Source organism: Ambystoma mexicanum, chromosome 12, assembly GCF_040938575.1.
Source record: "Ambystoma mexicanum isolate Mex_15411 chromosome 12, UKY_AmexF1_1, whole genome shotgun sequence".
Lineage (NCBI taxonomy): Eukaryota > Metazoa > Chordata > Amphibia > Caudata > Ambystomatidae > Ambystoma > Ambystoma mexicanum.
Genome location: NC_090936.1, coordinates 226,380,349 through 226,396,617, shown reverse-complemented (window position 1 = coordinate 226,396,617; position 16,269 = coordinate 226,380,349). Strand labels below are relative to the sequence as shown.

Genomic DNA, 16,269 nt, shown 5'->3' with positions numbered 1-16,269 from the left:
TATCTCTGATTTGTAGCCACATGTCCTTAGCCCCCAATCTTTTCAGATTGTTAATCCTATACCCTTATTGCTAATAGTTCCCCCCTTAATACTTTTTCATACAGATGGTGATTAGGTAAGGCTTGCAGTATGATTACCACATGGTCCCCGGCTGGTTATTTGTGCAGTATTTTTCACGTGTAATACATTGTGGTATGTAGCAGTGTTAAAGATACCCATTTTGTAATACATCAGTGGAATTTTGTAGTTCAGGCGCAGTGCTCCATGTAACACACCTGCCCAATATTATTGTGCTCCTTTAAATAAAACTTGTGTTGAGCATTAGAAGAGTAGGACTCAACATTGATCTATTCTTTTAATCTACCAGTGTCCCCGGTGATTCTTATAAGTGGAAGAGACAGACCCATGGACATTCAGGGGTCGATTCATGGAATTAATGTGCGCCGAAAATTCCCGCGCAGAGGTGCCAAAACGTGCGATTCGCAGTAAAAGTGCAAAAATCGCAGTGCAAGTGCGAAAATCGCAGGGAAACCAGCGCACATCGATTCATGGAAGTCCGTGCGCGAGAAAAACATTGGATGTGCGCTGAAAAAGTGCGCCGCGCACGCCGGCGCGCAGGTCATCCAACAGCGTGTGCCACGGCCACTGCGAAATCGCACATAGCGCGGCGCACATCACAAAAGTAGGCGGAACACGGGCCGTAACACTCGGAATGGGGAACAATGCGTGAAAATATGGGTGTCACGGGGGAAGTACAGGAGGCAAGTGCGCGGAACGCCCACACGCTCTCCTACAACCCGTATTCATGGAATCGAATAGGGCAAACCAGCGCACGGTGAAAGACGCGCACAGGGCCAAACAAGTACGCCACAAGAAAGCAGGCGGTAGCGTCCCTGCGCCTGAAATAAATGTGCGCCAAAATGTGCGCTAACAAAAAGCACCCATATACAGCCATGATGAATGGTCCATACAGTGGCCCTCTAGGACAAATGAGGTGCAAACACGGACAAACACGGACACCCGCTGTGTGAAAAATAGCGTGTGCGTGTGTTTCTGGGTGCGTGGGAAGTTCCACACGCGATTAGCCTGGGTACGTGTACTTCTGGGTGCGCGGGAAGTTCCACACGCGATTAGCCTGGGTACGTGTACTTCGGGGTGCGCGGGAAGTTCCACACGCGATTAGCCTGGGTACGTGTACTTAGGGGTGCGCGGGAAGTTCCACACGCGATTAGCCTGGGTACGTGTGTTTCGGGGTGCGTGGGAAGTTCCAAACGCGATTGGCCTGGGTACGTGTACTTCAGGATGCGCGGGAAGTTCCACACGCGATTAGCCTGGGTACGTGTACTTCTGGTGCGTGGGAAGATCCACACGCGATTGGCCTGGGTACGTGTATTCCGAGGTGCACGGGAAGATTCACACGCGATTTCAGCACGGTACTTGTATTTCGGTGGTGCTGGGGAATGCTACACATGATTTGGCCATGTGGGTCCTCCCAGGTGTTCCCTCTACACCCTCCACGGCCCCTGCAGGCAGCCCACACCACAGGGGACTACCCTGCACCCCTGCTCATGTCCCACAGGCAACCCATCCACCATGGCCATGCCCCCCAGCCAACCCACATGTCACCTTGCACTACTGATCACCAATACATGTCTCCCAGCACCCCAGCATCTAGGGGCACCCTCCACCAGGCCCCCACTCATGTCTCCCATCACCCCCACCCCCCAGCAGTGCAGGGCACCCTCCACTAGGCCCCCATACATGTCTCCCAGCACCCCCACCCCCCAGCAGTGCAGGGCACCCTCCACCAGGCCCCCACTCATGTCTCCCTGCACCCCCACCCCCCAGCAGTGCAGGGCACCCTCCACCAGGCCCCCACACATGTCTCCCAGCACCCCCACCCCCCAGCAGTGCAGGGGCACCCTTCACCAGGCCCCCACACATGTCTCCCGGCACCCCCACCCCCCAGCAGTGCAGGGCACCCTCCACCAGGCCCACACTCATGTCCCCATGCACCCCCACCCCCCAGCATCCAGGGGCACCCTCCACCAGGCCCCCACTCATTTCCCCCTGCACCCCCACCCACAAGCATCCAGGGGCACCCTCCAGCAGGCCCCCACTCATGTCCCCCTGCACCCCCACCCCCCAGCATCCAGGGGCACCCTCCACCAGGCCCCCACTCATGTCTCCCACCACCCCCACCCCCCAGCAGTGCAGGACACCCTCCACCAGGCCCCCACACATGTCTCCCACCACCCCCACCTCCCAGCAGTCCAGGGGCACCCTCCACCAGGCCCCCACTCATTTCCCCCTGCACCCCCACCCACAAGCATCCAGGGGCACCCTCCAGCAGGCCCCCACTCATGTCCCCCTGCACCCCCACCCCCCAGCAGTGCAGGGCACCCTCCACTAGGCCCCCATACATGTCTCCCAGCACCCCCACCCCCCAGCAGTGCAGGGCACCCTCCACCAGGCCCCCACTCATGTCTCCCTGCACCCCCACCCCCCAGCAGTGCAGGGCACCCTCCACCAGGCCCCCACACATGTCTCCCAGCACCCCCACCCCCCAGCAGTGCAGGGGCACCCTTCACCAGGCCCCCACACATGTCTCCCGGCACCCCCACCCCCCAGCAGTGCAGGGCACCCTCCACCAGGCCCACACTCATGTCCCCATGCACCCCCACCCCCCAGCATCCAGGGGCACCCTCCACCAGGCCCCCACTCATTTCCCCCTGCACCCCCACCCACAAGCATCCAGGGGCACCCTCCAGCAGGCCCCCACTCATGTCCCCCTGCACCCCCACCCCCCAGCAGTGCAGGGCACCCTCCACCAGGCCCCCACTCGTGTCTCCCATCACCCCCACCCCCCAGCATCCAGGGGCACCCTCCACCAGGCCCCCACTCATGTCTCCCACCACCCCCACCCCCCAGCAGTGCAGGACACCCTCCACCAGGCCCCCACACATGTCTCCCACCACCCCCACCTCCCAGCAGTGCAGGGGCACCCTCCACCACGCCCCCACTCATGTCCCCCAGCAACCCCACCCACAAGCATCCAGGGGCACCCTCCACCAGGCCCCCACTCATGTCCCCCTGCACCTCCACCCCCCAGCAGTGCAGGGACACCCTCAACCAGGCCCCCACACATGTCTCCCAGCACCCCCACCCCCCAGCATCCAGGGGCACCCTCCACCAGGCCCCCACTCATGTCTCCCATCACCCCCACCCCCAGCAGTGCAGGGCACCCTCCACCAGACTCCCACACATGTCTCCCACCACCCCCACCCCCCAGCAGTGCAGGGGCACCCTCGACCAGGCCCCCACTCATGTCTCCCATCACCCCCACCCCCAGCAGTGCAGGGCACCCTCCACCAGGCCCCCACACATGTCTCCCAGCACCCCCAGCCCCCAGCAGTGCAGGGGCACCCTCCACCAGGCCCCCACACATGTCTCCCTGCACCCCACCCCCCAGCAGTGCAGAGCACCCTCCACCAGGCCCCCACTCATGTCCCCCTGCACCCCCACCCCCCAGCATCCAGGGGCACCCTCCACCAGTCCCCCACTCATGTCCCCCTGAACCCCCATCCACAAGCATCCAGGGGCACCCTCCACCAGGCCCCCACTCATGTCCCCCTGCACCCCCACCCCCAGCAGTGCAGGGCACCCTCCACCAGGCCCCCACTCATGTCTCCCATCACCCCCACCCCCAGCATCCAGGGGCACCCTCCACCAGGCCCCCACTCATGTCTCCCACCACCCCCACCACCCAGCAGTGCAGGGCACCCTCCACCAGGCCCCCACACATGTCTCCCACCACCCCCACCCCCCAGCAGTGCAGGGGCACCCTCCACCAGGCCCCCACACATGTCACCCTGCACCCCCACCCCCCAGCATCCAGGAGCACCCTCCACCAGGCCCCCCCTCATGTCTCCCATCACCCCCACCCCCCAGCATCCAGGGGCTCCCTCCACCAGGCCCCCACTCATGTCTCCCACCACCCCCACCCCCCAGCAGTGCAGGGCACCCTCCACCAGGCCCCCACACATGTCTCCCACCACCCCCACCCCCCAGCAGTGCAGGGGCACCCTCCACCAGGCCCCCACACATGTCTCCCTGCACCCCCACCCCCCAGCATCCAGACGCACTCTCCACCAGGCCCCTACTCATGTCTCCCATCACCCCCACCCCCCAGCATCCAGGGACACCCTCCACCAGGCCCCCACTCATGTCTCCTACCACCCCCACCCCCCAGCAGTGCAGGGCACCCTCCACCAGGCCCCCACACATGTCTCCCACCACCCCCTCCCCCCAGCAGTGCAGGGGCACCCTCCACCAGGCCCCCACACATGTCTCCCTGCACCCCCACCCCCCAGCATCCAGGGGCACCCTCCACCAGGCCCCCACTCATGTCTCCCATCACCCCCACCCCCCAGCAGTGCAGGGCACCCTCCACCAGGCCCCCACACATGTCTCCCAGCACCCCCACCCCCCAGCATCCAGGGGCACCCTCCACCAGGTCCCCACTCATGTCTCCCATCACCCCCACCCCCCAGCAGTGCAGGGCACCCTCCACCAGGCCCCCACACATGTCTCCCAGCACCCCACCCCCCAGCAGTGCAGGGCACCCTCCACCAGGCCCCCACTCATGTCCAACTCATGTCCCCCTGCACCCCCATCCACCAGCATCCAGGGGCACCCTCCACCAGGCCCCCACACATGTCTCCCAGCACCCCCACCCCCCAGCAGTGCAGGGCACCCTCCACCAGGCCCCCACACATGTCTCCCACCACCCCCACCCCCCAGCAGTGCAGGGGCACCCTCCACCAGGCCCCCACACATGTCTCCCTGCACCCCCACCCCCCAGCATCAAGGGGCACCCTCCACCAGGCCCCCACTCATGTCTCCCACCACCCCCACCCCCAGAAGTGCAGGGCACCCTCCACCAGGCCCCCACACATGTCTCCCTGCACCCCTACCCCCCAGCATCCAGGGGCACCCTCCACCAGGCCCCCACTCATGTCTCCCATCACCCCCACCCCCCAGCAGTGCAGGGCACACTCCACCAGGCCCCCACTCATGTCCAACTCATGTCCCTCTGCACCCCCACCCCCCAGCCGTGCGATTTGCCTGGGTACATGTATTCCTGGGGTGCGCGGGTAGTCTCCCATGCGATACCATCAGGGTACGTGTATTATGGGGTTTGTGGGAAGTTCCACACGCGATTGCCCTGGGTACGTGTATTTCGGGGTGCGTGTGAAGTTTCACACGCGATTTTGCAGGGTACGTGTATTTCGGTGTGCGCGTGAACTTCCACACGCGACTGGGCCTGTGAGAGTGGGGTACGTGTATTCCAGGGGTGGGCGGGAATATTTACTCGCGACTGGGCCTGGGAGAGCGTGTTACATGTATTCCTGGGGTGGGCGGGAAGATTCACACGGTCGCCTACAACGCGCCGAAAAATAAATGGTCCGATCCTGAAACGCGTATGCCAGCATGAAGCAGGAGTACGTCGACCCGAACAGCATAAAAGTGCGCGCAAGCAACAAACAAGCTCAGACGCCAGGATGAATATACCGTTCCTAGCAGCAGTGGCCGTGGGTTACCAAAGGAGGAGGAGGAGGAGGAGGAAGAGGAGGATAGTGAGGGCACACATTTTCACTCCCAGAACCAGCCTTTTTGGGATGCCTGATGACCAGGTGTATGGGAGGTACAGGTTTCCACCACACATAATACTGGACCTGGTCAGTGAGTGGGAGGATGACCTCACATCACCCACCCTGTGCTCCCAAGCACTCAGCCCCCTGGAGAAGGTCCTTAATGTACTGCACTTCTTCGCCACAGGATCATTTCAGCGGACAAGTGCCATAGTGGGTGGGGTGTCACAGGCCATGCAGTCACGCTGCCTACACCAGGTCTTGAACATCATCACTGCACGCCCATCAGTCTGCAGGCACATATACCTGCCCAGAACACCTGCAGAAAGGCAGGCTGCCGCCCTGGATTTCTACGGTGTGGCACAATTCCCCAAAGTGCTAGGTGCCATTGACTGCACCCATGTGGCACTACGTCCCCCCAGGGCATCAGAGCACATCTATAGGAACCGCAAGCACTGGCATTCCATCAACGTGCAGGTAGTATGTAATGCCAAGGGAATCATCACCTCAGTATATGCCAACTATCCAGGGTCCACCCACGACAGCTTCATTTACCGAATGTCTACCCTAAGCCGGGACCTAGAAGCTGGGTGGCATGGCGATACATGGCTGCTTGGTGAGTATGAATGCCACTGCACATGCATGCATGTCAGATGCAGAGTTATGTCACTACCCCACTAATTATACCCATCACCTCCTCACCAGGGGACAGTGCCTACCCTCTGAGCACCCACATGATGACGCCAATTCGGAACCCCATCACGCCTCCCGAGGTAAGATACAACACAGCCCATATTGCAACCCGGGGGCATAGTGGAGCGCACATTCGGAGTGCTCAAGTCACGCTTTCGCTCCCTTGACTGTTCTGGCGGGCAGCTGTTATATGCACCCCCAGTAGTGTGCAGGATCATAGTGGCAGCATGTGTCCTGCACAATGTTGCAAAACGCCGGGGCCTGGCTGTGGACATGGTGGTGCCCCCACATCCCCAACCACATGCACGCCCGCTGCGCATGGGAGGGGAAAGGGCACGGGGTGAGGCAGCCCATACGCAGCTGGTGGCTAATTACTTCACATAGAAATCACACCCCTGTGGAGTGCACACAGCCCTGGCACATACCATCTGATAAGCAATGATGACTCGACCTGACAATTATGACGAACAAAGGGACAGTCAACTGTCAGAACCATAGCAGCCTGAGATTGTTCATGTGGGAGTGTCAGAATGTGTGCATCCCTACCTACACAAACACCACCAATGCAGTGTCATCAAAAGACACACTTCCATGCTGCAGAAATGAATACCCACTTGCAAAATACTACATGAGAACAGTGCCATGTCACCCAACCCCTCCCTGGCATGGCCACACAACACACCATGGCATGTCATGCAATATGAGAGCAAACAAATTAATCCCCACAACATGCCCCAAGTGTCACCAACTACAGTGTCCCTAATGGAAATATGGCCACACATGAAATGCTCACAGTAATGCAGGACCTACAACACACATTACCAAATACTTACCAAGAATACCAATCACCTACACAACCTCCAACCTACCTTAAACATGACATTACAGACGTAAAAGAATGGTAGCCTCACTACCTGATAATGCCAGCACTTCGAACACTTCCAAGTATACAGTGTTAGCGCCACGCAAGAGTGTAGATGCACTGCTTACAACATGGACTCCAGTTCCAAGGTGGACCGCCTTGTGAAGACATGAGAAATGGACCTGCAAATTAGGAGGTTGAGAAGGATGCAGAGGCACATATCAATACACCATGCAGTGTACAATACAACACCAATATGCACTATGAATGTATACACAGTATTGAATACAGACTGCCCACACATCAAATGGGAGTCCAACGTCACCATGTACGTCAATGTCACTTGGGCACACCCTTTGCAAGCCCATGGAAACGGGAAGCAGGAGGGGTGTGTGTCACACAAACCCAAGCATCTGAACCAAATTCATGACAAGCCTGCATGTGCCCAGCCACAATACAGCCTATGCCCACGGGAGCCACACAAGGCAACACACTGTCCAAAAAACAAAAATTAAAAAAATAAATAAAAGAAAAAGAAAAAATCAAAAATGGCCATCAATGGGCCCGGGGGGTGGGGGAGGCCAACCAGGAGGTCCGAGGACAGGGTGCACACCAAAACTCACCTGTGTGGATCTTGCGAAAAAAAAAACACCTCCATGGGCTCATGGCCTGCACGGCTGCCCTATTGTGAGAGAATCACTGCTGTCGCTCTCCTCACCCTCTGCAGCTGCATCAGGAGGTGGTGGCACTATGGGAGGCAGCCCACGCAAGGCCCTAGTCTGTTCCTCCATGGCAGCAAGCATGCGGGTGTGGAAGGTCTCGTTCTGGAGGATAATTGTGCGTAGGTCCCCATGCAACAACTCACGGGATGCCCGGACCTCCGCCCTAGTTGCCTGCATCTCAGCTGAGAGCGTACGTGTGAGACGCTCCAGCTGCTTTTCTGTCCTTCTGTTTGTTGAAGCCTCAAGCTCAACAAGAGTCGTCCTGAGGTGAAGGAGTTCCACTCTCAGGGCTTCCCTGTGGCCCTGGGACTCTATGGAAATGGCTTCCCGCAGAGTCACCAGTGCCGCCCGCCTGTCCCTGTCGGACGCCAACATGTCCCCCCTGTGTGACTGGCAGATGGAGTCTGTTGCCTGCTGTAGTCGCTCCATCAGCCTTTCGGGGGGGACAATGGAAGTGGCCACCCTATCCATGGCCTGAGCCATCATCTCTGATGATGCTGCCTGTTGGGTTGCCATACCGTATATGGATTGCTACCATGCGGTATTGCCAGGTGGCGTACGGCCACCATGTCGGTGGGCACCACACCTGTCTGGGGCAAGGCGAACTGCGCATTGCTGTGCCGGCACTGCCTGAGGCTGCAGGACTGCATTCCCCTTCTGATCTGCTGGCCCAGGAACAGGATCAGATGTTGCAGAGTGTGACCCTGCATCCGTAACCACCAAAGGCGTACCTGCCAACACTGACATCCCCATTGAGGGTTCTAACCCTGGTGCAGGTGGGTCGGACAGAACAGAATCCCTCCCAGGAACACTCACCTGCGACGGCACATAGGTCTCATCATCCAAATCGACACCTGAATACAGCTCGGGGGAGGTGCAGCCAGAGACACCCCTTGAGAGCACGAGATGCAGCAGTTGTGGGTTCTCACCCACCACCACACCACGTCCCTCACTGGTGGTTGGTCGGGCCTGAGACCCCTCCTAAGTCTGCACCATCTCCACAACCCCAGCAGTATCAAGTGTGTCATCCCCTGCAAAGACATAAAAGAAAACAAATGGAAACAGGCATTAGCACTATGCCACACAATTAGGGCTGAGAAGCTACAGAAACAGTACTTGATTGACACATGTCGCACATGACTAAAACCCTCCCATGCATGCACCGTGACTGCGTGTGAAGGGGAGGCAGATGGCACACATTGATGACACCAAGATGGAAGATGAACACATTTGCTGCATGCTGCCTAGCAGTGGCATCACACATTGGCCTGTGATTGGCAGGTCAAATACACATGCCATCACACAGATGGCATGTACCCTAGCCATGAAGTGAAGAGGGAGAGGAGGGCACCAATTGTTCATTCAGTCTAGTTTGCTCATGAAATTGATTTTTTCATTGAAATGGTTCAAATGTTTAACCTGGAGCTGCCAGTCCAAAATGGTCCTATAGCACACGGACATGTCTAAACAAATCATGTCCAGGAAACAAAGCCAGTCCACTGTACCATAGCCATGTCAGACATGTGACAATAGGACTGGGAAATGCCTAGTAAAAGTGGTGGTATGCAAACCATCTGCCTGAATAAACATAGGAAAATAAGCAACAATGTTGTGGCAAGATGAGGCAACTGGCGTGGTGTTGGGCAGGATGTCTAATGTTGGCAGAAGGGATACTGCTATAATGGTGCGCAGAATGTATTGGATGAGGCACATGGGTGACCCAAACCACTCAGGCACACACACCCTCAACTGGCACCCAAACAGAAGCCCTCACACACACACCATGCACATGGATGACACACACATGCATGTGCACTCACCGGACAATGCCTCGTAATCTGCCAGTTCTCCCACGCCTTGGATCTGTTCCTCCATGACGCAGGTCCCAGCAACCTGCTCATGTGGAGTGAGTTCTATGTCCTCTGCTGGAGACGCACCTCCAGTCACTAGAGTAGCGGCATGACTTGAGGCCAGCTTATTCTTTGCCCTGCGCTTCAGGTCATTCCAGCGCTTGTAGCATTCAGTAGCTGTGCGCCTCACGATTCCAAGGGCACTTATGATGTCCGCGATGGTCTGCCAGTGTGCCTGACGTTGTGCAGGTGTGGTCTTCGATCCTGCAACAATCACCATTTCGCGGTCATGTGTGGACACATACTCTACAAGTGCATTCAGTTCGGCCTCATTGAAGGTGGGCTTCCTTGACGGGCCGGACTGTGTAGCCGTGTCTGGGGCATCAGCCTCTACTGGACGAGCACTCTTCCTCTTCCGCTTGGAAGGTGGTGGGGATCCTGAGTGTCCTACGCCGCTCTGGACACTAGGGGCAGGAGCCCTGGTGGACTCTGTACTAGGAGTGTGGGATTGCACACTCAGCATGGGAGTTGGTGCAGGCATTAGCTCAAGTGTGATGGTGTCAGGGGGAATGTCAGCAGGATGGACCGACACTGTCCTTGCTAGGTGTGTGAGAGGCGGGGTGGATGGAGCCGCAGCTGCCCCTGCAGCCTCCCCAGCCTGCCTATGCGGGGCAGCAGATGACCTAGCTGCCCCTGATCCACGTGGCCTGATGACACCAACGTGCAACGGCGCACTTTGCCTAGACCTGCTGACCTGGAAGTCAGCCATGGAGTCACCCTGTGCCAGGTCTGGTTCCACAGTGGGCTGGTCCAACAAGGGCTGAGCATGGATGGTGTCAGCCACGTTACCCTCAACCAGGGGGGGGCATGGGTGTCCCTGACTGCTCCTCCACACATGGGGGGCTAGGGGCACCCTGCAAGTCACGGCCACGTCCCCTACCGGATCCACCACGGCCACCACTTGGGGCTCGGCCACCTTTGCCACCCTTACAGCTTGTTCGCCTCCCAGCCATGGCACTGATGTTATTGTGAGTATGGGAGTCGATGTGAACTATTGTCCTGGGCAATTGGGGATCAAAGGGGTTGGGTACCAGCTGGTAATCGTACCCTAGTGCTCTAGCAAGGCTGTATGTCACCCCTGGGGAAAGATGACGGGTCACGCAACGCACAGGCACCCCAAAAAAGGGAAGTAAGGTGCACGCAACACCTCCTAGACCACGTGTGTGGAAAAATAAACCTGCACTATGCTGTGGCACCCAGAAACACAAGAATGAACGTATGCGTGTCACACACAGCCTAGAATGACCTCTGAACGGGTATGCGACACACGGGGCAAGAACAGATGTTAAATATGTGCGCGACTCACCGTCTGCCAGGAACAAAAGCGTGAAAAATATGCGCGTTGGCAACACCCCCGCCAAAAGAAGAATTGTACGCTGTCTGAGGAGACAGGACAACAGTAGAATGGAATGCTGTTTGAGGAAACATGCCCAGGAAAAAGAGGAAAAGAGAAAAAGCTGTCAGAGGCAACAGGGAGTATGAACTTGAAACGCCGTGAAGTAAATCGCGTGTGAACCGACAAGAAGTACAGATTTCACCCACTCGCTCTCCACGAAAAGCACGTACAAGGAAATGGCGTTCTACACGTACCTATTATACACACGTCACAGACGCGCATACGCGATGAGGCCATTTCCACCAATTACACGCTTTGACACTCGGACGTGTATCTTCTTTTTTACACGCGCCATTCTCTACGGCCATGCGCTTGTCGTCATAGCTGCGCATGGGGGCCTTTGGGCCAATGAAATCGCGTATGCGTGCAGACGTGCTTACGCGCTAAGGGCCTTTCCTCGAATTACACGCAGACGTGCAGGATTTTCACGTGCCAAATCACTCCGTATCAAGCTGGCCAGGCGTAAGCACACGGAAGACCACGCTCCAGCCCAGAAAGCCGATTTTCTGCCCCCCAGAGCCCCGAGCACGCTCCCACCTGCCATCTGCTGCTGCCTGACTGCCTGCTGCCCACGTGCCCTGCCATTTGCTGCCTGCACATCAGCCAGGGGTGCTGTTGCTGTGACCCCCCCTGCTGGAACCGAAGACTCCCGACTGGGATTCCATCGCTCCACAGCCCAGCCCCAGGACCCAGTTGCCCACCCACTCCTGCCTCTGGGGTTGTCATGTCGGGCACTGCAACATCTGGCACCACTGACAACCCCCGGCCAGAGAGGCAGAGGGGCACCAGCTTCAGTGCCAGGGAAGTTGGTGTCCTGGTGGAGCAAGTCCTGGGGCAGTATGATGCCCTCTTCGGAAGTGTGCGCGCCGACAAAGAAGGACGGACTCGGATCTGGACGGACATCGTGACTGCCATCAACGCGGAGGGGGTGGCAGTCCGCGACTTCCAACATGTCAAGAAGCGCTGGGAGGACTTCAGGTCCAGGACCCTGAACAAGGCCCGGTGCCTCTTGAAGGCAGCGGATGCTAAGGGGTGCCGGGGCCACTTGTCGGAAGATCAGATGAGGGTCCTGGAACGCATATCCCCAGCGCTCCACGTCCAGGTCCTTGAGAGGCAGACCCGTCTGGAGTCGAGCGGTAAGTTTACATGCATCATGATTGTAAGCTGTGCGTGTGGTGATGTGCCAGTAGTGTGCCGGTTGCACATCTGTTTGTATGGGGCCGAGTTTGGGTGAGGGTGTACAGGGCCTTGAGGCTAACACATGCGAGGGCTGTCATGTGTGAGACATGGATGGTGCTTGTGTGTGTAGGCTTGCATGCCAAATGCAGTTGTGTGGGCACACATGTTTGGATGAATGTGTATGTAAGTAGGCATGTTCGTGATGTCACGCATGTATGTTGTTTTCAGCTGCATGTATCAGCACTGTGTACATGTGCACGTGTGTGTATTTGACAAGGGTGCAACTGTGATGCAACATGGATGCATGTGACAGCGGGATGTGGAAGCCTGATTGGCAGAGTGACATGGATGCCCATCTGAACACTGCGACAGTTGGCTGAGGTGTACACATGCATGCAAGTGTGGTGGTGTGCGTGCATGTGTAGTGCACTCCCTGTGTTGCATGTGATGTCTGGCTCACCTTTGCCTGCTCATGCTGTTGTATGTGTATGGATGGTGGTGGCAGTTGCGATGTGGCTGTGGTATGGCTCATGTGTGCAAGTTGAAATGACATGTGTGTTGCCAATTGTGATGCCATGTCTGAGGTTTGCCAATGCCACTCATGTGCAACTGTCATGTGTGTATGTGTCCATTGTACAGTGCCCTGATGCCTGTGTTTTATTTCTCCCTGTCTGCAGCGTCAACTGATGAAGAGGGCGGAGAAGGTGCTGTGGAGCACAGCGGCGGGGATCGCGCCGCCAGCCGGAGACGCAAGGCCCGGCTCCCCTCCCAGGTTGTGATCTCGTCGGGGAGTGAGGAGTCCGGTGCCGCGTCGCAGGCCGCAGCTGCCGGGGGGAGGTCCAAGAGGCGGAGGTCGGAGTTGGACTCCTCGGCAGCAGAAGGGGCAGCTAGAACCCCACAGGGCCCAACGGGGGAAGATGCATCCAGGTTGGTGGGGGGTTTGGTGGAGGAGGAGGCCGTGCAAACAACAGAGATGGGGTCTGGAGGTGGGGATTCCACTGGTGCTAGTGGTGCAGTGCAGGAACAGGGACAGGAGGCAGCACAGGTCGCCGCGGAGGTGCCTGTGTGCAATCCTGTCCTTGATCCTGTCACTGCATCATCTTGCACCAGCAGGGATGCCTACGTTCAGACATGTTTTCAGGGGATGCGCTCACGACAACTGGCCTTCCTCTGCCTGCGGACGTGGCTATCCGGGTCCGGGTTGAGCCTGTCCTGACTGGTGTGGCGATGCGTCAACGGGCCATACGAGGTGACCTGCAGTCTTTTCATTTGGAGACTGCACGTCATCTCGAATGGCTCGTGACCGCGTCGGCCTACTGGGACAGGTCACCCAGGCCGGATTCCTCGGTTTGATGGGGCTTGCTCAGACCCCCTCCTCAACTGAACCCCCTATGTGCCAGTCGTCCTCCGTGCCATCTTCCCACCCATTAGTCACCTGGGTGCCCTGTGGAGCTGCCTCTGACGGTGCGGCCACGCTGGTGGAGGAGGCATCCCTGCCACAGTCGGGAGTCGGACGTCCAGCAGGGGTGGCCACATCAACGACTGCACCCCAGCCAGCGGAGGATGTGCAGGCAGCAGGAGGCAGTGCACGGGCAGAGGCACAGCAGCAGCAGCAATGTGGTGGGAGCCATGATGGCTCGGGGCCTTCGACATCGGAGGGGCAGGCATCGGCCAGAGGGCAGGAGGACCCAGGATGGGTAGTGTCTTCCGTGTGGCAGCGGTTGGGCCACGCCATAGATGCGGAGCGGCAGCGGGCAGAAGAGGCACGGCTCACGATGGTCAGGGCGGAGAACTCCATGCAGAGGGCCCTGAGGCGGGCCGAGTGCCTCGAGGCAATCCGCAGGGAGTTTGGGGTGAACATGTCGACAGCCCTGCGGACACTCGGGGCCATGGAGGAGGACTGCCTCCGGGACATTGAGCAGGAGTTCGATGATGCCCTGGCCCGGAACATCCCGAAGTGAGCCGTCGGACTAGCCCGCTGCCCTTGTAAATAGTTCTGTAGTTAGTGTTAGGTTTCCTTTGGTTTTGCATTTTTTTTTTGGACCTTTTGGACAATGGGCCACATTTTTGTATATAGTTTATTTTTTTAAGGTAGTGTTATTAGATAGGTTTCATTTCTTCTGTTGGGATCATGGACCCTGGATTGTTTATCTGTGTATAGTTTTTTGGATTATCATTTTTTTTCATGATTTACCCATGGAGCAATGGAGCAATGGTTTTCGATTTTAATTTTCCATTGGATTTACTTTTGTGGACTGTGACTTTGGACACCTTTCCTTTGGATTTTGATTTGTGGTTTTGCATTATTTCACGGACCTGCTGGTTTATTTTTTTTAAATTTCCATTATTGTTTGTTTATTTTTGATTCAAATTATGTTGCTTTTAATGCATATTTTTTCGTAAAAACTTCAATGAGTAGTATCATCTCATTGGTTTCATGCATATTATGATATGGGTTTTGACATTCACTGACACCCATTGGGTGTATGTGAGGGACATGTGTTCATTTCCAAACTTGCAATTGGGGTTCTATCATGTTATTGCCATTTCTAAGTGGGTGGATGCAATACTCCGGTGGGTGTTTGGCATTTGGAGGCTGACCATAAGGGCCAGGGATCTAGATTGTGATGACATGTTGGCTGGGGGACATGAGTGGGGGCCTGGTGGAGGGTGCCCCTGCACTGCTGGGGGGTGGGGGTGATGGGAGACATGAGTGGGGGCCTGGTGGAGGGTGCCCCTGGATGCTGGGGGGTGGGAGTGCAGGGAGACATGAGTGGGGGCCTGGTGGAGAATGCCCCTGGATGCTGGGGGGTGGGCGTGATGGGAGACATCAGTGGGGGCCTGGTGGAGGGTGCCCCTGGATTCTGGGGGGTGGGGGTGATGGGAGACATGAGTGGGGGCCTGGTGGAGGCTGCCCCTGGATGCTGGGGGGTGGGGGTGCAGGGAGACATGAGAGGGGGCGTGGTGGAGGGTGCCCCTGGATGCTGGGGTGTGGGGGTGATGGGAGACATGAGTGGGGGCCTGGTGGAGGGTGCCCCTGGATGCTGGGGGGTGGGGGTGATGGGAAACATGAGTGGGGGCCTGGTGGAGGGTGCCCCTGGATGCTGAGGGGTGGGGGTGATGGGAGACATGAGTCGGGGCCTGGTGGAGGGTTCCCTGCACTGCTGGGGGATGGGGGTGATGGGAGACATGAGTGGGGGCCTGGTGGAGGCTGCCCCTGGATGCTGGGGGGTGGGGGTGCAGGGGGACATGAGTGGGGGCCTGGTGGAGGCTGCCCCTGCACTGCTGGGGGGTGGGGGTGGTGGGAGACATGAGTGGGGGCCTGGTGGAGGGTGCCCCTGCACTGCTGGGGGTGGGGGTGATGGGAGACATGTGTGGGGGCCTGGTGGAGGGTGCCCTGCACTGCTGGGGGGTGGGGGTGTGGAGGCCTGGTGGAGGGTGCCCCTGGATGCTGGTGGGTGGGGGTGCAGGGGGACATGAGTTGGACATGAGTGGGGGCCTGGTGGAGGGTGCCCCTGGATGCTGGGGGGTGGGGTGATGGGAGACATGAGTGGGGGCCTGGTGGAGGCTGCCCCTGGATGCTGGGGGGTGGGGGTGCAGGGAGACATGAGAGGGGGCGTGGTGGAGGGTGCCCCTGGATGCTGGGGGGTGGGGGTGATGGGAGACATGAGTGGGGGCCTGGTCGAGGGTGCCCCTGGATGCTGGGGGGTGGGGGTGATGGGAGACATGAGTGGGGGCCTGGTGGAGGGTGCCCCTGGATGCTGGGGGGTGGGGGTGATGGGAGACATGAGTGGGGGCCTGGTGGAGGCTGCCCTGCACTGCTGGGGCATGGGGGTGATGGGAGACATGAGTG

General features: G+C 58.3%; 1 protein-coding gene across 1 annotated transcript in view; it reads left to right on the top strand.

Annotated features, from left to right (window-relative positions):
• VWF (von Willebrand factor) overlaps positions 1-16,269 on the top strand; it is a 1,005,270-nt gene that overhangs the window by 850,725 nt on the left and 138,276 nt on the right. The gene's annotated exons all lie outside the window — the stretch shown is intronic.